General features: G+C 46.9%; 1 pseudogene; it reads left to right on the top strand.

The window, feature by feature from the left end:
* The first annotated feature begins 663 nt into the window (after nucleotides 1-663).
* Nucleotides 664-7,533, top strand: LOC131895630 (RNA transcription, translation and transport factor protein-like; annotated as a pseudogene).
* Nucleotides 7,534-22,988: the final 15,455 nt, after the last annotated feature.

Below are 22,988 nucleotides of genomic sequence, written 5' to 3'. Positions count from 1 at the left end.
GCGCCACCACTGCCTGGCTGGAAGGGTGTTTTTTATCCCTGACTCTCCTTACCCTCTGCTTCTAGGCCACCATGGGGTGAACAGCTTTGCCCTGTGATGCCCTTCCCTATGACACACTGCTCACCACAGGCCCCCAAGGCAATGGAGTCAGTCTACCAACAAGAGACATTTACCGTGAGCCAAAACAAACCTGTGCCCCTTGAAATTATTCCTCTCAGGGATTTTGCCACAGCAGCAGCATCAACAACAAAAAGCTGACGGAGTCGATACGGCAGGAGATCAGACTGTGGGAGGGCACGTTTCAGATCGGTAGGGGCTGGGCATCAGTGGACCAGGCAGAGAAGTTTTCAGACAGCCTTGGATCTGGGGCAGGCCACCGTGACCAGAGACACTGGCTCTACTAGTATCCCTGTTCTTGGCTCCCCTGAAGAACATGATGGTCCCTCTCCCTTGCTATATTCCCTCAGGGCTCTCCCCTGGCCCTGAGGTGAGAGTTTTTAGCATGGGACCCTGTCAGGTCAGGAAGAGTATCAGCATATCTACCGCTTTCAGCCATTGGTGGACTCTATGTTTAAACCCAGTGAGACTTTCTGCCCATTGGCTGCTCTGATTCTTTCTGATTTCTAGCTGTAAACAGGCTTGGTTTGTCCTGGACTTCCCGGCATGTGCCTCAGCTTTCAGGAAGGTGTCGTGGACCAGGGTGAGCCACCAGCACTGACCTCACGTGACCTTTGCTCTTACCTATTCTTTGGCAACAGGCTGCGAGCCCAGGGCAGAGGGGACTGTGTGTGCCTTCCCTCCCGTTGTTCCCCCAGCATGGGGCATTTGAGGGTTGATCAGCTTGTTCTCTGAGCTCCCAGCCCTGCTCTCTGGAGTCACGTCAGATGTGTCCTCTGAGCCATGTTCCTTCAGATGTGTCCTCTGAGCCATGTCTCTTCTCCATCTGGACTAAACCCACGAGTCCCAGCCAGCGACCGTGAAGCTGTGTCTAGCTTTGCCGTAGTACACACCCAGCAAGACCAGAGTCCACTGGGCGTTTAGGGACATGCTCCATGTTTACCGAATCCCTTGAAAATACTCGTGACCACAGCTGACCCCACACCTACTTTTCAACTGAATTTTGGGCACAGTTACAGGCAAACCAGATACCAAACCTGCACCCTTCTCCCAAAGGACCGACAAGGGTCACACACAGCAGCAACTCAGTTTAAAATGAACTTACTGCATGAAGCCCCGAGGGAGGCAACAGTCGCCGGGCATGGAAGCCACCAGAAGCCTTTCAATGTGAAATGCCTTTTGCAGAACAAATCCTAGCTAGGAAGCCATTCTAATGAAGCAGTGTGTATGAGCAAAGAGGAATTCAGGAAGAGGTCTACAAAGCACGGCTCGGCACAGTCTTCCCAACAACAGGGGATCAGCTAAACGTGGAAATCCAGACACTACCCTCCTGCTCAGAGGAAATGTAGGTATGCTGTTACAGACGTGGTCTTAGGTCCACAGCATGCTGTGTGCCTGTTAGGAGCTCCCAACAGCAAGTGACAGACATTCTTCTCCACGGGGGAGGGTTTGTCGGCACATGGAATCTGAAGGCAAGTTGGAGAACCGAGGAGGAGGAGAAGCCCAGGGTGACCAGACCCAAAGACCCCTTAAAATCCAGGACTCTCCAGGACACCTCCATCAGCTCTGTTTGCCTCTCTGCGCATGTCAGCCCCCTTTTCTTATGGCAGACCACAGTGTCCATTGAGGTTGAAGACAACGGAGAACATCTCCCAGAAGTGGTCTCTAATGTAAACTCCACGAATCCTAAGCAAGAAATACACTGGCCACCTCAGGTCAAATACTGAACTGTGTTGAGTGGAGTAGTCGGGAGCTGTGATTGGCACAATGTGAGTCAAGACTATAGCAATCAACCCAGACCAGGAGGTGGGGCTTCTTAGACCTACTATGGGAGATTCTAAATTAAACCAAGAAGCGGAAGGACAGCTCCTAGGAAGGTGACTGGTGAAGATCCTCATGCCTCTTCTATTCCAAGGGCTCTGAGAGCTCCCTTTTCTGTAAGGAGGGGAGTATGCAGCGAGGTGCTTAATGGAAGCATCTGAAATGAGGTCTTAAAATATTGAACGTAGTCTTCCTGAGTGAGATGCTCAGTGGGTGAATGACTTGCTGTGCTGGGCTGGTGACCCGAGTTCAATCCTTGGAATCCACAGCGGAGGGAGAGAATTGACTCTTGAAGACTGTCCTGTGACCTCTACAAATGCCTTTAATCCCAGCGCTCGGGAGGCAGAGGCAGGCTGATCTCTGTGAGTTCGAGGCCAGCCTGGTCTCCAAAGCCAGTTCCAGGAAAGGCGCAAAGCTACACAGAGAAACCCTGTCTCGGAAAACCAAAAAAAAAAAAAAAAAAAAAAAGAAAGAAAGAAAGAAAAGAAATTCAAAGCATGCTGGGCAGTGGTGGCGCAGCATGCCTTTAACCCAGTGTACCAGGCTTTCTTTTGGGCCACCAACCAGCCCCCAAATCATGACATGGAGACTTCTGACTAGTTATGAATGCTTGGCCTTATCTTATGCTTGTCCCACTAGCTCTTATAACTTAATTTAATCTGTTTCTCTTTGTCTATGTTTTGCCTTGGGGATTTTTACCTTTCTTTCATTCTGTATGTCCTGCTTTTCTTGCTTTTTCCATGGCTGCCTGGCTGGCAACTGCCTGGCTGGCAACTGCCTGGCTAGCTGGCCATGGGCGTCTCCCTCTCTTTCTCCCTTGTTCGCCCTTCTGAGCCTGGATTTCTCCTCTTACTTATTCTCTCTGCTTGCCAGTCCTGCCTACCCCTCTTCTGCCTAGCTATTGGCCATTCAGCTTTTTAGTAGACCAATCAGGTGCCTTAGGCAGGCAAAGCAACACAGCTTTACATTGTTAAACAAATGCAGCATAAACAAATGTAGCACACCTTTACATAGTTAAAGTAATAGTCTGTGACATAAACAAATGTAACACAACTTTACATAAAGTAATATTTCACAACATTTCCTCTTTTTCTGCCTAAATAAGAAGAAAGGTTTTAACTTTAACATAGTAAGACTATATGCAATAAGAACGATTATTAAGGAAGAATTACATTTACACTATCCAGTCTATTCGTATTGGGCAAGTTCAGAGAAAAATACTCCATTATTTATTAAACGAATATTCTGTTCCACAATGTCCCAACACTTAGTAGGCAGAGGCAGGCTAATTTCTGTGAGTTTGAGGCCAATCTGGTCTACAGAGTGAGGTCCAGGACAGCTGGTCTATTATACAGAGAAACCCTGTCTTAGAAAAAGAAAAACTCAAAGCATAGTGTGAGCACTTTACTAGGAAAATACAGATCAAAGGATAACATACTCCGTTTAAGGGGATCTGGCGAGGTGGTGTTGAGATATTGGGTTTCCAGTTGGGCTATGAACCTTGAATGTGCACATTACCCGGTAGGAGAGGCAGGTGCATGCAAAGGAGAAGAGGCTCACCAGGAGGACCTGGAGTTAGCAGGTGGGTGGTATGCAGTGAAGCGTGATAGAACATGTAGCAAATTCCACTTGTGGATATTTAGTGAGCATCTATTATGTGTCAGGCTAAGGGCTTGCTTAGGCTAGGAAAGCATTTAGGATTTAAGTCCTGAGAGCCTTGAATTCTGTTCTGTTTCCAATAAAGTTGAGATTAAAATGTGGGTTTATTGCTGGGTGTGGTGGTACATGCCTATAATTCTAGCACTTGTGGGGTGGAGGCCGGAGGATCAGAAGCTCAAGGTCCTCAACTATATAAGTGAGTCTGAGACCAGCCTGCATAAAACCCATTTCAAAAGAAAAAGAAAAGAAAAGAAAGAAAGAAAGAAAGAAAGAAAGAAAGAAAGAAAGAAAAGAGCTGGGCGGTGGTGGTGCACGATTTTAATCCCAGCACCCATGAGGCAGAGCCAGGCAGATCTCTGTGAGTTCAAGGCCAGCTTGGTCTACAGAGTGAGATCCAGGACAGGCACCAAAGCTACACAGAGAAACCCTGCCTCGAAAAACCAAAAAAAAAAAAAAAAAAAAAAAAGAAAGAAAAAAAAAAAAAGAAAGAAAGAAAGAAACAAAAAAGTGAAAACCTAGAACAAAACGAAAAAAGCCCAAACAACTAAAACGTGGGTTTCTTTTAGAAGAGGTCACTGTCTTCCTCATGGACAGTTCCCGAGTGCCTACGGCTCACACATCTGTGTATTTAAAGAAGAGGCGGGACAGTGTCTCAACACCTTCCTTCCTGGGGTCACAATTGTGGTTTGAATGTGCAATGTCTCCTGTAGTCTGACGTGCTTGGTTCTCAGCTGTGGTGCTGGTTTGGGAAGCTGTATAACCTTTAAGAGGTGGAGCCTAGCTAGAGGAAGCGGGTCACTGGAGGTGGACCTTGAGAGCTTTTGTTTTTTAATATGTCTGTCTGTCTGTCTGTTTCTGTATTCTACATGTGTGTATACACCTTCAGAGACCAGAAGAGTGCATCAAATACCTGGACTTGGAGTGATTGTGAGTTGCCTGATGTGGGTGCTGGGAACTGAACTCAGGTCCTCTGGAAAAGCAGCAAATTCTCTTGATTGATAAGTCAGCTCCCCAGAGTCTGGACCTTGAGGCTTTATAGACCGGTCCCACTTCCTGTCTGTTCTCGGCTTTCTGACTGCAAACACAACGTGACCAGCCAGCTGCTCTGGCTGCTGTGACTTCTCCACTATGATGCTCCGTCTCTTTCGTGAATTGTGGGTCAAAAATAAACCTTTCGTGTTGTTTCGGCGGTCGTTTGAATAAGACGTGTTCCCCACAGGCTTGGGTATTGGAACCTAGCTGGTGTCGGTGTTTGGGAAGGTTATGGGGTCTTGAGGAGGCACAGGCTTGCTAGAGAAAGTTCATCAGTGGGGGTGGGCTTTGGGAGCTGACAGCCTTGCCCCACCTCTAGCTCAGTGTCCCCGATTCCTGTGTTTGCATTGAGGTGTGACCTCTCAGCTTCCTGCCCTCGCCACCACGCCTGCAGCTTGCTGTCTCCCTGCTGTGACAGACTTCTCCCTCTGGAATCCTAAGCCCAAATAACCCTTCTATAGCTGCTCTTGGGCATGACATTTTGTCATAGCAACACAAAATAACTAATAGAGTTCCCCTTCCTGTTGCTGTGATAAAACACCCCGATTGAAAAAAAAAAATCTATGAGAGAAAGAGTTTATCTGAGCTCACAATTCCAGGTTGTACAGTCCATCATAGCAGGAAAGCCATGGCAGCAGGGACCTGAAGAAGCAAGTCAGGTCTACAGTTAGGAGCCTAGAGTAAATGAATGCACACAGTTAGGAGCCTAGAGTAAATGAATGCACACAGTTAGGAGCCTAGAGTAAATGAATGCACACAGTTAGGAGCCTAGAGTAAATGAATGCACACCTGTGCTCGGTTTCATCTTTTTTAATACAGTCCATGACCCAAACTCAGGGATTGCTGTGTAGTGGTGCTGCACAGCAGTTCACACAATCAAGAGTATTTCTCACAGGTATCTCAGGGATACGCAGGCCAACCTGATCTACACAGTTTTTCATTGAGACCCTCTCCCCTGGTGGTTCTAGATTCTGTCATGTTGATGGTTAAAACTATCACACCCTTCCTCCTGTATGTTGTTTATTAACAACTATTTGGTCACAACAAGAACACTAACTATGTCTATGCATCTTGCATAATGGGCGTTAACAGCTTTAGATGCAAGATTGTAAAACATCTGTAGCGAACTTCTGCCCTCCAGGGTTCTCCCATTGTGCTGTAAGCCCGTATTTAAGACCTCCTCCCTCCTTCAATAAACCGCATTCGGCATTTAAAAAAAAAAAAAAAAAAGAACACTAACTAATGTCGCACAAATTCTAATTGGTCTTAGTAATAAAAACGTAGAGTTAGATCTTAGGGTGAAAGCTGAAAGATCAGAGAAGCAGAGCAGCCAGCCACTAGAAAGACTTCTTACCTCTAGGAATCCTCAGACTGAAAGGGCCGAGCTCCTGTCTCCACCCTGCCTTATCACTCCCTCTCTCCACCCAGACATATCACTGCCAGCTTCCTCCTCCTAAGTGCTGGGATCAAAGGCATGAGATCCCAAGCGCAGGGATTAAAGGTGTGTGCCACCACTACCTGGCCCCTAGTGGCTAACTCTGCACTCTGATCTTCAGGCAAGATTTATTTGTTTAAAACACAAACAAAATCTCACCACAAGCTAATATAGAAAACTAGTACTGGGAGTCGGGGGGAGGATTGCTGTGATAAATCGGACCATACGGTTCTTAGGCCTTTGGAATTGGTTTGCCGGAGGAATGTGGAAGAATTTGGAGCTGCAGGCTAGAAAAACTCTGGAAAGTCTTAATTGGCCATTCTGGTGGAACTTTGGAAGACCAGAATGTGGGGAGAAATAGACAGTGAAGGCCTCACTCATGAGATTTCAGAGGGGAACAAGGATTCCATCAAGCATTGAGCTAGACTTACTCCTGCTGTGCTCTGGCAAACCATACGGCTACATTCTGCCTCTCTACCGAGAATTGGAATGAGGCTGAATTAAAAAGTAAGGGATTGGCTTTTCCTGTCCTGGCACCTAGGTGGCTAGTGTGAACAGCAGGGACCATACTCTGATGTAAATTCACAGCCCTGGACTACCACAGTCCCATGGGCTTCAACTGTGAAGATGAAACAGAATTTAGAAACTGTATTGTTTGGCTTGAAAACCAGAAAAACAGACAGTAAAGATGGAAGATCCGGGTAACTCAGAAATATCCATAGCAGTTGGGCCGAGTTCTTTGAAAAGCATATTGGAAGCTGGGCGGTGGCGCATGCCTTTAATCCCAGGACTCGGGAGGCAGAGCCAGGTGGATCTCTGTGAGTTCGAGGTCAGCCTGGTCTACAGAGTGAGATCCAGGACAGCTCCAAAACTACACAGAGAAACCCTGTCTCGAAAAACAACAACAACAACAACAACAAAATATATTGGAGATACTCACTGTTCTTCAAGATTCAGGGTCTGTGTTAAGTTGACTTAGGTTAGCTGTGGAACTTGAACATGGAGATGATGGTGAGAAACACAAGGACTTAGTACCTGATGATACAAACAATATGGACAATCCAACTAAAAGTGCAGAGCCATTGATGACTTGGCCGTAAATAATCCTGATTTTAAGGCTGGTGTAATGACTCTGGCTAACCTTCTTCAGATTCTGGGTCCGGATGGTTACCTAGTGGTGTTTAAGGCAATTTGTATTTTCATTCAGGGGTTATCTAACACAGAATGTAATTGCTAAAGCAAATCCAACAAAAGAGGGCTTATCTGTTGCTTTAGACAAACTTATTCTTGGTTTTAATGCAGGAGCTAAAGTTCTTCAGGACACTGCTCAGAATCTGCAGTAAAACTCGATGGATCCATGGGAGCTGTTCAGACAATGATCGCTGAGTCAAAGACTGACCACAGACTGGGGAATGTTGGACGAAGAGCATGTTAGGATTTCTCACCTGAACAGTCCAATGGGAACTGTGTGCACCAGCCTATGTTTGGAAATCACATGTCACATTTTCAAGGGAGGAATCTGAGAAGATTGATTATGTTCTGAAGGTTTACCAACAGGGCTTTTTTTTTTTTTTTTCTTTTTCTTAAATCAAGTTTGGGAATGTAAAGGCAAAGAAATAAGGTACTAATAAGGTACTATTTGGGAGGAAATTTCAAGATGTGATGGCATGCAAGCTGTATCATTGTTACTGTTCACCGCTCTGATCCACGCACACAATGAAAAACACAACAAACGGGGCAGAAAGTCATGGAAAATGTGCAGTCCAGCAAGAACACGGCGGAGTTCAAAGTTACAGACATGACTGATTCGTATTCAAAAGAAACTCTACTTGCTGAAGAGGTTAGCAACATCAATGGTAAGTCTCTCACTCTGCACTGGGGCAATAAAAATGGTGCCTTGAGGACATGACTTCCCCCATCAGTGTCCATCTAGTGAAAAGGCAAGTTCATTTGAGGAGAGAGAAGAGGAACTTCAATTGTTGCCGAAGGGGTCCTTGATCCAAACACAACTGTTGAGCAAAGTGTTTTAGAGTCTACCACCAAAGGCATGCAAAGGCCATTACAGAGGTGGCCTAAGGGAGCGCGGGTGCATCTAGCAGCTGGACTTAGCAGCATTGTCTGCATGGTACTGTTTTTGCTGGTACGAAAGGTGAAAAAGTAAGTGAGTCATGGTGGCGCGTACCAGAGAGCTGTCAAAGCCAGGCAATGTGAGGCAGGGTTGGAATCTCTGCAAGGAGGCTCCATGGTATGGACACGGTGGTGTTAAAACTCAAGTTGCAACTCCAGCATGTTGGAGATACCAGGACTATGGAACATCAGCCAAGGAAAGCTGCATGCATGGAGTGTAGCTGGCCCCAGAGCAAGGCTGTGTGTGTGTGTGGCAGATGGCAGAGCTGGAGGGAAAGGGTTTAGGTAGCCCCTTTGGAGCCCAGGTAATTCCATCACAAGTCCCGGCTGCCTTTTAAAAATGTGAGCCAAAGTAAACCTTTCCTACTTAAGTTACTTCTTGTTATGTTGGTCACAGCAACAAGAAAAGTAGCTTGGGGCTGATGAGATGACTCACTCGGTCAAAGTGCACGCCTCGAAAGTCTGGTGATCTGGGTTCGATCCCCAGACTCCACATAAAGTTGGATGGAGAAATTGACTCCACAGAGTGGTCTGGCCACCGTGCAACATACTCATCATAGCCCCTCCTCAAGTACTACTTAAAAAATAAAATTGAAAAAGGTGACTAATACAATAATCCTGTTCAGGTTCCATGGCAACAACAGAGGAAGAGAGGTAACCTCCCAGGGACGCTGCACGGCTTTGCAGAGAGGGCCAGAACCATCATGGGCATGCCCCTCCCAGTTCTTCTCTCTGAAGGGACCCCAGGGAAGGAGATCACTGGTCGCTCAAGTGTCTTTGATGAACTGAGTTCAATGACCTTGGCCTGAATTGCTGAGGGTCATGCGAGGGTAGGTAGCCACTCAGTCAAAAATAGCTTCCTTGCTGACTCCAGCCAGAGAGCCACATCCAAGCAAAGGGAGCTAAGCCCTTGAGGGGCAATCCCCTTCCCTGCTTCTCTCCACTGGACAATTATTTCAGGGTGCTGGGGGACACGGTGCGTCCTTCGGTTTGGCTGCAGAAAAAATGGCTGCAGCCCAGGAGCCGAAGGGACCCTGACTATAGAATCGCCGAGGAAAACAGCATTGGAATGAATGTCAGCAAGAGAATGTGGCAAGGAGGGAGGCGTGGTTCCCACCACTGAGAGTCCAGAGCGAGTTGTTCCCATTTATTCGGTTAACAAACAGGGAACAGCTGCCGGGTGACAAAGACTTGTGCTGACATTAGATATACAAAAAGGGAAAGCACCCTCGTCACCCTCATCCCTCACTGGTAAGCCGTCTTGGCCCCTGTCCTGACCGTTACTTTTACATGTTATGAGAAATGCCCTGTCCCGGGTACTTCATAAGACATGAAATCCACACAGGGAATAAGCCAGATAGTATCTGTCCCCTTGGCTGCTTGAAGTCTAGAAGGAACAATGGACAGATGACAGACAGAACCCCAAATGGCAGACAAAGTGCCTTGGCATTAAGAATCCCAAGTGACTGGCTGACGTCCTTGCAAGCCTGAGAGGAGGCTGCCTCTGCCGATAGGCGATGTCACGGCCCTGCTCACACTCACTGTCCGGTGAAGGAGTGTGTCAGGGCTCCCGGTATTTTTGTCTGTAAGTGACGTTGGGGAAAAGGTGTCTGGGTTCTGCTTGGGTGACAGGCGCCTCCAAATGCTGTGCAGAGAAGGTGATGTTCTGATATTTTGGGAGGAAAATTTGGAAACATCCGTCAAAGCTTTAAAAGAATGCCTCTCCTTTGACCTAATAAGTTGGCTTCTGGGACTTTATCCAAAGGAAATAATTAGATAAGTGCACAGGGATGTACATTAGAAGGAAACTCATTGTAGCCTTATTTCTGGTAGTTAAAAATTTGAAGTGATCAAGATAGTTAATAATCAGAGATCGTTGACACTAATTGTAGGACATCCAGTAAATGGCATAAAATGATTCTTTTCCTTCTATACTAATATAGAAAGACGCCCATTATCAGCCAAGTAAGAAAATATTGGTTTAAAACACTGTATGGAGACTGGAGAAGAGGAATATACTTCCAACCCAGCACTCTAGAGGTGAAGGCAGGAAGATCACAAGTTCTAGGGCATCCTCTGCTACACAGTGAGTTTGAGGCCAGCCTGGGACATGTAAAATCCTGTCTTAAAAGCAGCAAGTAAACAATCTAGCAACTGTATATAAAGCACCCCTGTTTCAAGGAAACCCAGAGAGTGGAAGAAATGTATCTGAAAATTATATGTTTGATTATAGAAAGATCTGGAATACAGAAAGAATTTTCACAACTCAACCAGAAAATGCAAACAACCAAAGAATGAAATAAATTTTCTCTAAGGAAGATCCACAAATGGCCATTAAGGGTGTGAAAAGACATTGACTGGCATTGTCATCAGGGAAGCCCAGTTCCAAACCACAAGAAGCCACCCCGGCATGCCCAGAGCACAAGGCACTAGCAAGAGCTGGCGAGGAGCCCTGGGCTTTGCTGACGGGAAGGCAGAGTGGCACAGCCCCTGGGCTGACTACTCTGTGGCTTCCTCAGTAAGTCAAGCACAGGCTGACCGTTGCCCCCCAGCAATCCCACCTCAACTGTCAATGTTGACAGTTGACAATGGCCTTCAAACTAAAAAAAAAGTTTACACGCATGCTCGCACAAATGATTCACAAGAGTTCCAAGGTAAAAAATGATTCAAAGGGGCTGGAGAGATGGCTCAGTGGTTAATAAGAGCACTGGCTGTTCTTCCAGAGGACCCAGGTTCAATGCCCAGCACCCACGTGGCAGCTCACAACTGTCTGTAACTCCAGTTCCAGGGGATCTGACACCTTCATACCAACACACATAAAATAAAGTTAAATAAAAAAAAAAAACAAAGAAATATGATTCAAAGGCACCTCAGCTGATGAGTGGAACAATGAAACAGGGTGTATCCACGCAATGGAGCATTATTTGACTCTAAAACAGAATGGAGAACTGGTTCTCGCTGTAGCATGCATTGGTCTTGAACACATTATGTTAGGTGAAGGAAGAGAGATGCAAAAAGCCACATGCTGCCTGGTGTCGTTCATGGGGAACGCCCAGCACTGTGATCCATGGAGACAGACAGCAGAGTGTTGGTTGCCAGGGGCTGGGGACAAGGGGGACCGAGAATAGCATTAAAAATGCAGTTTCCTCCTGGGCTGATGAAAACACTCTAATGTATAGAACTAGGTAATGGTGGTGGTTGTGTGGTATTGCGAACATGCTAAGTTCACCAAGTTGCACTCTTTTAAGTGGTTAAAATGGAGAAAAAAAATGTGTCTAATGTAGAAAAAAATAACCATCAGGACAGATAATCAAATGTTAGCTGACTGTCCGTGCAGGGGTTGTGCCTTTTCACCCATTTTTTACAGTCTGCATAGTTTACAGAAAGTATGTTTTTGCATTAGCAATCAGAGTGGGAAAGAAGACACAACAGACTTTATTTTAAAAAGCTAGAACAAGGAAGGTTCATCAAGGTGGTGCAGTGGGCAAGATTCCTTCTGTGCAATCCCCAGAACCCACAGTAGAAGGAAAGACCTCCCTCCCAAAAGTTGTCTTCTGACTTGCAAGAGCATGCCCCCTCCCGCATTAATAATCAATGAAGTCAAAAGGAGAAAAATCCGGACCAAGCTCTGGAGAGATGGCTCAGTGGGGAACACACTTGCTGGGCCTGAGGCCCCTGGTTGGATTCCCAGCACCCACACATGCTAACAGCTGGCATCCTTGTCTCTGTCAGTGCCCTACTGCTGTGAAGAGATGACATGACCATGGCAACTCTTATAAAGGAAAGCATTTAGCTAAGGCTTGCTTACAGTTTCAGAGGTTTAGTCCATCACTCTTATGGCAGGGAGTATGGCAGCATGTAGGTAGACATGGCAGCTGAGAATTCTACATCTGGATCCGAAGGCACCAGGAAGAGAGAGAGACGCTGGGCCTGGCTTGAGATTTTGAAACCCCAAAGCCCAACCCCCGTGACACACTTCTTCCAATGAGTCCACACCTACTCCAAGGCCACATCTCCTAATCCTTCTAAGTATACCCACTCCCTGATAACTAAGTGTTCAAATACATGAGCCTATGGGGGGCCGTTCTTATTCCAACACTACACTTCTGTGATGCTAGTGCTGAGGAGGCAGAGACAAGAGCATCCTAGAGGTTTGCTGGCCAGTCACTCTAGTGAGCTCTAGGGGAGAAATCCTGTTTAGAAATATAGGATAGACAGCCACTTAGAAGCAAAGAAAATATTATCTGAATGAACACTCATTTATATATTCTGTTAATTATTTAAGTTGATCCTAGAGAGGAAAAAAAAACTTAAATGTTGAAAATGGCAAAAAAATAGAAATCATTATTCTTGCAGATAAATGGATGGAACAGGAAAATATTATATCAAGGGTGGTAACCCAGATGCAGAAAAACAAATGTCACATTTGTCTCTTATTTGTGGTGCTCCAAATCTCCAGATGTGAGGATATGACCTGGAATAACCACAGAAACCAGGAAAGTAGAAAGAGACCATGGGGGAAGGGGGTGGGGAGAATACCTGGATCTGACGAGGGGGGGAGAAGTGGGGGGAGAGTTGGGGAGGGGAGGGGGGAAAGGAGGCTAGGAAGGAGGAATGGTGAAAGGGAGGGGTTTTACCTGGGGAGGGGAAGGGGAGGCAATACAGAGAGACAGGGAGGGAGGAGAGAGAAATAACACTAAGGATGTTTGAAAGAACCACAGGGAACCATACTGTTTTATATTTACCTAAAATGACATGCAAGTGTATGTGAGTTACACACACCTACACACACACCACACACACTCCACAGTTTCAGTGAAGTTCCACCACACAGGGTCATAACGCTCCCCTCAAGAGCTGTGGACTACCTAACTAAACCCTGGGTGCCAAGCATGAGAGTCCTCCATTCGAGTTGTTGGCCAGGGGAGTCCAGGACACCCCAAAACAATACAGGCTGCTACCATTGCCCTCAGTTGCCTCCCAGAATTCGAAGGTAAAACCAACCCTCTTGCTGAAAACACAGGAATCAAACTGGGTATGATCCAGGAGCTGTGTCCCTGAACTAGCTTTCGTAGTACCAAAAAGGGCATCACAGGGAGGAAACTAATCAATAGTCCTACCCAGCTGCGACACCTATGAACCACAACAATGACCAGAATGCCAAAATATCACCAAAGATGCACTGTATCTTGGGGGTGACCAAGAACTGTCTAATTGGACTTAAGACCCCACAGCAGGAGGGAATCCACACCTGGTACTGTAAACATGGTCAAACTATTCATGGCTGGTGAGGTCATGGGACTTAGAAGAAAACCTACCCCTGCCACTTTGCAAACCTGTATAATTCCCAACTGCGTTCTAAATACTTATCCTTACACCCACAGGTAAGTGTGGCTCTCACCCCTCATCAGAGAAGCTCCTTTCTGCAGCAGACAGACCATTATAGAAAACCGCGACAGGTCAAAATACAGACAACCGCTGACCACGGGGTGCCCAGCCCCAACCGATGCATCTATAACACAACCCCTACACTTAGGAGGCTCAGGGAACGTCTCCAAAGAAGAGGCAGAAAGATCACCAGAGTTGGAGGACCAGAAAAATCTCCCGTGAGACAGTGTCTTCTATGCATGATAGGGGAGCTGCACCCAAGAACTCTCAACAATATGACTGTCTAAATAAGACCTGAATAATGGCAATACTGGCGGACATGCCAATGTGGATGGGAGAAATCTCACAGAGCCCCGCTCCTAGATGAAAAGCTACAGTTGAAATGACGACTGAAGGAGAATCAGCCTTCCCCAGGGAAGAGCCCCCTACTTGGTTATCTGCTACAAAATAATTGGCCCTAAAAAAACGGGTACACAGACAAGCAATGCTAAATGGACTCAGCAGGTTGTATTTATGTACTTACTAACTTATATATAAATAATTAAATATAATAACAAGTATACACACATAATTATTAGAGAAAAAAAAAAAAGGCCATGAATTTGTGAGGGAGCCCACAGGAGGGGGTGGAGGGAGGAGGGGGGAGAAGCGATATAAACATAATGCACATATGTGAAACTTTAAAAATGAATCTAAAAATTTTAAAAAGAAAATGAAAATGCATAAGGAGGAGAGTGACAGAGAATGACGCCTGATGTTGACCTCTGGCTTCTACATGTACACACAAGGATGAACACACACACACACACACACACACACACACACACACGCACACACACACACACACACACACACACACGCACGCACGTGCATGCGCGCACATACATTACACACATAAGAAAGAAAAGCAAAAACAAAAGAGAAAGAAGGAAGGGGGAAGGAAAGGAGAGAGCAGAATGAGAGAGTGGAAGGGAGTCAGTGAAAGAGGGAGAGAAGAGGAAAGCCAGCCTTTGAACTGCACCCCCACCCTGCCCATGTCGATGAAGGCCGGCCCCCCTGCTGCTGATGTCAGGCTGGGAGCCCTGAGGGTTTCTGATAACACCAGGAAGGACTCTAGATCCGCAGAATTCCCAACCGACACAGCTCCACACGTCCTATGGAAATATGCTCTAGATACCTGGTGGCAAAACTCGGTGTCATGGGGCTGAAGAGATGGCTCAGAGGTTAAGAGCACTGACTGCTCTTCCAGAGGACCTGAGTTCAATTCCCAGCACCCACATGGTAGCTCACAACTGTCTGTAACTCCAGTTTCAGAAGATCTGACACCTTCACACCAATTCATATAAATAAATAAGTTAAATAAATTAAAAAAAAACTCAGTGTCACTATTAATGAGACCCACGATAAACACGTGATTGCTACAGAGCAGACATGCATGCACTTACACATGCAAAGATTCTCTACAAAAGTGAACGAAAACCAGCAAGAATGGTCTTCCCGGGCTGGCAAGGTAGCTCAGTGGTTTAAGGTGCTTGCCTCCAAGACTGACAACTTAATATCCAGAACCCACATGGTAGAAGGAGAGGGCCAACTATTGGACTTTGTTCTCTGTTCTCCACAGATGTCCTGTGGCGCACGCACGCACGCACGCACGCACGCGCACACACACACACACACACTAAATAAATGTGAAGAAGAAGAAGAAGAGAAGGAGGAGGTGGAAATAGTTGTTGTCACAGGGTGGGATATTAATCCCAGCACTCAATAGAGGCAGAAGCAGGCAGATTTTTGTGAATCTGAGGCCAGCCTTGTCTACAGAGTAAGTTACGGAGGCCAGCCAAGGCTACTCAGTGAGACTGTCTTAAATTTGTTTTTCTTCTGATCTGGGAACAGAGAGACAAGGCCAGTGCGGCCGTACCGTGGTCCTAACGGTGGCGGTGGACGACGCCTCTGCACACATACCTGCTAGGATGAACGTCATCTTTGGAAACAGACTCATCCTTTGCCAGAGGACCTGCTTTGTGTAATAAAACAAGTCTCTCACTCACGAGATCAAAGCCATTTAAGTTAAAAAAAAAAAATGTTTTTCTTGCCCCTCCCCCATTTTGTACTTGCCATTTTTTTTATAAGACATTATTTAACACGTGGAAACAAGCAAACACGCTGTAGCACGTGGAACCAACCAGGAATGTTTGCAGTAAAAACAGACCCTTCTTCCCGGCTAACTTTCAAAGAGAAACTATATTTATAAAGAAGTATGTTTCCCAGGATCGCATACCATATGCCAATTCAAATGTTATTCATAGAAATTAAAAACATACACACAGGGGGCTGGAGAGATGGCTCAGAGGTTAAGAGCACTGACTGCTCTTCCAGAGGTCCTGAGTTCAATTCCCAGCACCCACATGGTGGCTCACAACCATCTGTAATGCGATCTGGCACCCTCTCCTGTATACATAATAAATAAATAAATCTTTAAAAAAAAAAAAAACAAAAAACAAAAAAAAAAAACATACACACAAAATAAAGAAAAGAAAAAAATTTAAGATATGAGGGAAAGCCCTCCCACCATGCCTAAATTTCATATAGAGCTATCTATTATTGTCTCTGGAAAAGTCAGCACTTTTCAAGCAGACTTAAGTTCTAGGTGGCTGGCAGGCCGATGCCGGCCTGACCTTGACCTCCACCAGTCCCCTCTGGCCCCGATCTCTAGCCTCCTTGGCTGGCAGAGCCTTGGGGCCCCCTGTGGAGTTATTTGGGCCTTTGGACAGCTTCACGTTCCTCCTGGGGGTACTTAGGCTGTTTCGAAGCTCTGTTTATCCAACAAGCATCATGCTTGGGTTTTGATATTGTATATAGATCAGAAAAGTAATGTTTTTTTGGGAAAAAAAAAAACCACTTTTTTGAAGAGTCGGCAGAAGGGGGCTCACTGGTATAACTGCCCTAAGATGTGCCTGTCCCTTAGCCTCTGTGTCCATACATGTCACTGGAAGCCGCTCTCGGACTCTCCTGTCACCTAGGGTCTGTGGTATGTGCTGTGTCTCCTGGAATCACTTTCTGAGCCTTTCCTCACCCTGGCTTCTCTTCTCCGCTGCTCCCTGGGCACGGCAAGGTAGAGGCTGAGGTGGGAGTGGCCGGTCCAAGCTTCCCCAAACTTCCAGGGGACAGCTCCAGTCAGATCCAAATTGACCCCCAGGGTCCTTCTACTGATAGCCATCATCTTATTTATTTCTTTATTATTTGTTTATTTATTTATTTAGAGACAGGGTTTCTCTGTGTAACAGTCCTGACTGTCCTGGAACTTACTCTGCAGACCAGGCTGGCCTCGAACTCGCAGAGATCTGCCTCCCAAGTGCTGGGACCACCACCACCGCCCAGCTGAGAACCATCTTTTTGTATGATGCGTTCTGCATTCCTGGATGCTAGGATGGGAACTTGGGTTCTCTGGCACAACAGCTCATGCTCTTAATCGTTAAACCATCTCCTCAGACTATTTTATCTTTTGAGTCTCAAGTATCTAGACAGGCCCCTAACTCACTATGTGCCTAGGGATGACTTTAAACTCTGGATGCTCACCTTTCTACCTCTCTAGTGCTGGGATTAAAGGGATTTGCTACTGCCCAGTTTGGGCGTTGCTGGAGATCGAACCCAGGGCTTTGTGCATGCTAAGCAAGCACTCTACCAGTTGAGCTACATCCCCAGCTCTTTTGTTTTTGTTTTTTTGAGACAGATTTCTCTGTATAGTTTTGGCTGTCCTGGAACTCACTCATGTGGACAGGCTGGCTGTTACTCACAGCTTCAATGGGTATGAGTTCAGGACCCAGTGTGATAATACAGGCAAAATGCTTTGCCAACAGTCTAGTGAAACAAATATCAATATTCCTCGATGCTGTGGTGAGTTCACTTTTCAGGGTGTGCAAATAATACCGCATTCCCTACCCCTTGTCCACATTGAAGATTTATTCCTTACAAGAGGTTCCCAGAAAAGGAATTGCTGGATGAAAGAGTCCAGATCCTTTCCAAGTTCCAGCCAGGAGAGACAGAATCCTGGCTTTCGTTGTCACTCTGATCTCTGGGGTAGGACATTGAGTCTTGTTACTCACAGCTTCAATGGGTATGAGTTCAGGAAACTTCCTTCTTAGAACAAGGCTATTATGATAAGGCCTCTTAGCATCTTCTGGGGCCTCCTGGAATAACCCCAAGGCATCAGTTTCACTCTGTAAAACTGGAACAAGGATTTCGCCCAAGGTGTGATAAGGAGAAATCAATAGCTAATGGCTGGAGCTGACTTTTGTCCTCTTCATCATAAAAGACCTTTGAATTGCTTGGCCACTTCTGAGTTTCTGAGGAAAATGATAACATGAGGCCAAAGTTTATACCAGTTGGCCAGGCTCCCTCTCCCTAGCGCCCGTGAGCTGGAGGGCAGGAGGGAGTGACCAGTCCCATGAGTATAGGAACAGGTTCACTGAAATTGGGGTCACCAGGGGAGAAGCCATTTCCCCACTGGTCTTTCCACACATCCCGCCACAGAAATGCCCCATGAATTGTTGATCTGTGATTTGTTTATCTACTGACATGGGTGAGATTTGGCACACAGTGAACAGAAGACCCAGGTACAGTGAGGGGATCCTTGGTCAGCCATGACGTGAAAGACACGGATCCAAAACAGGAGCTGCCCTCGGCGGTCACTCTCCAGCCTCCCACGAGCACTTTCCCAGAATGGCTGACTCAAAATTCTCTGTCCCTGTGTCTGGATGCCTGCACTGTGTCCTCAGAACATCGTATCATCTAGCAAATTAACTGCAGGAACACAGGGATCCACACACCAAGTATTATCTGCTCAGCTTTCTTCTGTGTTCAAAAACAGTCACCACAGCTCCGCCCTGCAGAGGGAAGCCTGAGCTCCTAGTGTGGTGTTCAGGCCTCAGCCTACCTTCACAGTCCCCACCACCTCCACCCAGCCGGCTTCCCCCCACTTACAGCCAGCAGCAGCCACTCTGGGGAGCTCCTGGTGCCTGAATAGTCTAGAGGCCTTGCTTTGATACTCTGTTAACTTTGTAAAAATCCCTCCCGACGTTTAAGGTTCAACTTGAAGGCTCCAACTCCAGGAGTGTATTGTTCACTATACACTATTGTTTCTATAGATTTGTGAATTGCCCAAATTTCTTTCCATCATTCATTTCTAGTTTCATGGTTATCAGAGAATACACGTTGTATGCTTGGAACCCTTTCAGTTTATGGAAATTTCTTTTATGGCCTAGCACATGGTGTATCCTGCAAAACATTCCATGTGATCCAGACAAGAATCTGCTGGATGGGGTGGTGTACACTTTTAATCCCACTGTGTGGGAGGCAGAGACAGGCAGATCTCTGAGTTCGAGGCCAGCCTGGTCTACTGACTGAGTTCCACGACAGGCCAAATTACACAGAGAAGCCCTGTTGCAAAACAAAACAAAACAAAACAAAACAAAAAAACAACAGAGGATGTGTGTTGTGCTCTCCTTTTGTTAATTGGTATAGACAGTTTTGAGGTCTATCTAGTTCACAGCACCCTTCAACAGTCCTGTTTCCTTGTTCCTTTTGTTTTGTTTTGTTTTTTCAAGACAGGGTTTCTCTGTGTAGCTTTGTGCCTGTCCTGGAACTCACTCTGTAGCCCAGGCTGGCCTCAAACTCACAGAGATCCGCCTGGCTCTGCCTCCCGAGTGCTGGGATTAAAGGCATGCGCCACCACTGCCCGGCTCTTGTTCCTTTTCTACACCTCACACAACTTTACTTCTTCCATGATGTAGCAAGCCAAGGCCTCCTTTGATGTCACTGTCGTGAAGAGGTGAGCTTCGGAGGCCTATCTACTCCGTTTGACCAGGTCCCAAGTTTAATCCTTGGGTCTGTGTGTGTATATATGTGTGCAGGTGCACATGTGTGCCTGTACAGGCATGCCTGTGCACACATAGGTAGGGGCCAGAGGTCAACCTCAGATGTTCTCAGGCAATGCCCACTCCCTTCCACTTTGAGGGGCCAAGATCTCTCAGTGGCCTGGAACGTCAGCTGACCAGCCAGCAAGCTCCACTGATGCCCCTGTGTCTGCCTCCGCAGCATGGGAACGGCAAGTGTGCACCATGACGCCCAGCTTTTTTTGTCTTTTTACATTTGGGTCTGGAGGTTGAACTAGGGTCCTTGTACTTATAAAGCCTCACTTGCCCAACCGCGCTGGTCAATTCTGTCAACTTGACACAAACCAGAGGCACTTGGGAGGGAGGAACTTCAGCTAAGAAATTGTCTCCACTGGACCGACCTGTGGGCATGCCTGTGGGCCTTTTCTTGATTGATGACTGATGTGGGGGTGGGGGCATGGCCCTCTGTGGGCAGTGCCACCCCTGGGAAAGTGGCCCTGGGATCTTTAAGAAATCAACTGAACATGAGGGTAAAGCAGTGAGCAGCAGTCCTTCACGGCCTCTGCTGCAGTCCTTGACTCCAGGTTCCTGGTTTGAGTTCCTCTCCTGACTTCCCTCAACGATGAACTATAATGACGAACGGAAATGAACCCTTCCCTCCCCCCACACCCCCGCCCCGAGATGTTCTTGGTCATGGTATTGTAGCCACAGCAACAGATGCCAAACTAGGACTTCCACGGAGCCGGCTCCCCAGCCGTCCAAATTTAATCCTTTTCACGTGGGAACGGACTCCCTTTCCCATCTTCCCGTCTTCCTTTCATCTACCCATACACATCACAAAGACTCAAACAACCCGAAACTCTGGAGCTCAAAGGAAACGTGTGGTGAGCTGGAGCAAAGGACCCTGGTTTCCAGCCCTCACTTCCCACCCAGGAATCTCCAGGGTGACTAAAGGTGCTTCTTAAAACTTTTCATGAGATACCTGGTGTATGCTAGGCACTGGGGGTAGGGTGGGGGTGGGGTGGGTGGGGTGGGGGGTGGGTGGGGTGGGGGGTGGGTGGGAACCTGTTCTTCCTCCCAGGGCCGGAGACTGGCACTAGAGCCTGACAGAAACACAGTGCCGTGGCCTGCAGTTTTGAGAGCAAGCGGTCCAGGAGGCACTTTGAAATGGAAAAGCCAATGCTTGGCTGGGCCTTAAAGGACAAGCATTTAGGGGGTGGGGGTGTCACAGAGAAGGACAGACGTTTACTGTTAAGATCGCCTGGTGAAAATGATTTAGACTAACTACCATTGTCCGAAGCAGTGGCAAACGGCCGCTGTTCCGGCTTTAAGACTGCAGGCCGGTTTTCTACAGCTGAGATCCCACACTCAGGGCACCCAAGGCAAGGTGGAGGAGTCCTGCAGAGCAAGGGTTTGGGTGGCAGACCGACTCTGCCCCAAGCCCTGCCGTCACTTTGCTGCTGTCCACGGGCTCTTCTGTGGAGGAAGGGTGTCGCCAGAAGAGGGTTTGGTGAGGTGACCTGTGGAGAGGAGGGTGGCACGTGGTGTGTGCAGCTCTGGCTGTGCAAGCAAAAGGTGCTGGGCAGTGGTGGCGTGAATACACACCTTCTTTCCTCTGCAAAAGACACTTCTGTCCACTGTGAAACAGCCAAATGTGTCACCCTCAGAAAATTACTTAGAGTCAGCCGGGCGATGGTGGCCTTTAATCCCAGCACTCGGGAGGCAGAGTCAAGCGGATCTCTGTGAGTTCAAGGCTAGCCTGGTCTACAGAGCGAGATCCAGGACAGGCACCAAAACTACACAAAGAAACCCTGTCTCGGAAAACAAACAAACAAACAAACAAACAAAATTACTCGGTCTTTCTCAGCCTTTCATTTTTAGGGAAGATCTCTCAATATTATAAAGAGAAAAATCAACACCTGTCAAGAGAAAGGTTTTTAAATTCATAAAATGCAAGTAGAAGCCACAAAGATGTTCACCTTGAGTGTTGTTTATCATGGAGATGTGGGGGACTGGAAACACCATCAAAGAAAAAACAAAACCCAGAAAAACAAAAGGTAGACTGCTGGGCAGGAAGATGGAGCTCAATTGATATAAAAGTTGCCCAGCATGCATACAGCCCTGTGTCTGAGTCTTAACACCATAGAAAGCCAGGTATGGTTGGAACATGCCTGTAATCCCAGCACTCAGAGTAGAGGCAGGAGGATCAGAAGTTTGAGGCTGGCTGTTGCCTCTTCCCTTGGTCTGCCCTCTTCAACGGAGGCTGTACTTTGCTTTTGCTGTCTTGCCTGCTAAAACTAAAACCCCGACTACTTACTCACTCTAAAAAATAAGTTCAAGGTAATCCTCAACTATGTATTAAGTTTGAGGCCAGCCTGGTCTACATAGAGACTGTTAGTCCAGCTGAGATAACTCAGACTCTCTCAAAAAACAAAACAAAAACAACAATAAAAATAAAAAATTTAGAAATAGAATGCTTAGGCTACTTGTTGGATGGTGACCTACAAAGTCTTCAGGAAAGTGTTCAGTGTCTGTCAGTTTGTGGACTACTGTAAGTTTTTGGAGGGTGAATTGAAGCATGGAGACTGGCCCCAACTAGAGAGAATCCATGGGCATCCAATCTCCTCGGAGTACCAGAATGTAGATGGGAATGTAATGACCTGAAAAGAAGGTCACAATATATTGTGAAATAAAATAATCGGACACAGAAGCGGCGGCGCAATGTCAACCATATGCTGGTTAAAACAGCAAAACACTTGCTCATCACCTCTCGGTGGTGAATCGAGGGAGCTCCCCTTTGATTATTCACGCTTTATTCTTCCCTTTCATCCGCATCTATTGCTCGTGAAATTAAAAAGGATGTGAGATGCTGGATGATGCTGAACTGAGCTTAACTAGATCTGACCAGTTGCTGAAGAAACCGAGCGAGAGCTCAAGCAACATTGTCAAGGTCAAGCTGAGCCTGAGTGGCGCAGTGATTTATGGCCGGTTCCATGACTTCTGCACTTGACCAGGAGAAAACACCTCCCTGGCAGTGTGTTGAGTGCCTCTGATAGAGCACCAGAGGGCTGCAAGGCTGGGCTCTGCTGTCAGCCCCTGACTTCTCCCTCACTCCCTTTGGCTGTTTACACAAGACAGCCCCTGCAGGAGAAGAGTTCTGCCTCTCCTCTCCCATTTCAAAGGATACTCACTCACCAGGATTCTTTTGCACCTGAGTTCCCTACCATGACCCTGGGCCTGCTCTAGGCAGAGGATTTTCTTAGCAGAATGGGCAGCGAAGCCTCCTGCAGATTGAGCCGGTATAATCTGTGACTCACATGGGCAGATAACAATTTTTGTAAAGGTGTCTGTTGTGTGATAAGGGCACATAGAGGTGGAGGCAGAGACACGGGAAGAGGTGTCAAATAACAACTGTGGACTGAAAGGGCCCGTAGAGATCACCTGATTGGTGCCGGATGACCTGGGAAACTGAGGCATGAGTTAGCCAGCCAGGGCCAGAAACCGGGGACTTTTGTTTC

Source organism: Peromyscus eremicus, chromosome 19, assembly GCF_949786415.1.
Source record: "Peromyscus eremicus chromosome 19, PerEre_H2_v1, whole genome shotgun sequence".
NCBI classification, from domain to species: Eukaryota; Metazoa; Chordata; class Mammalia; order Rodentia; family Cricetidae; genus Peromyscus; species Peromyscus eremicus.
This window is presented reverse-complemented; position numbering and strand designations above follow the sequence as displayed.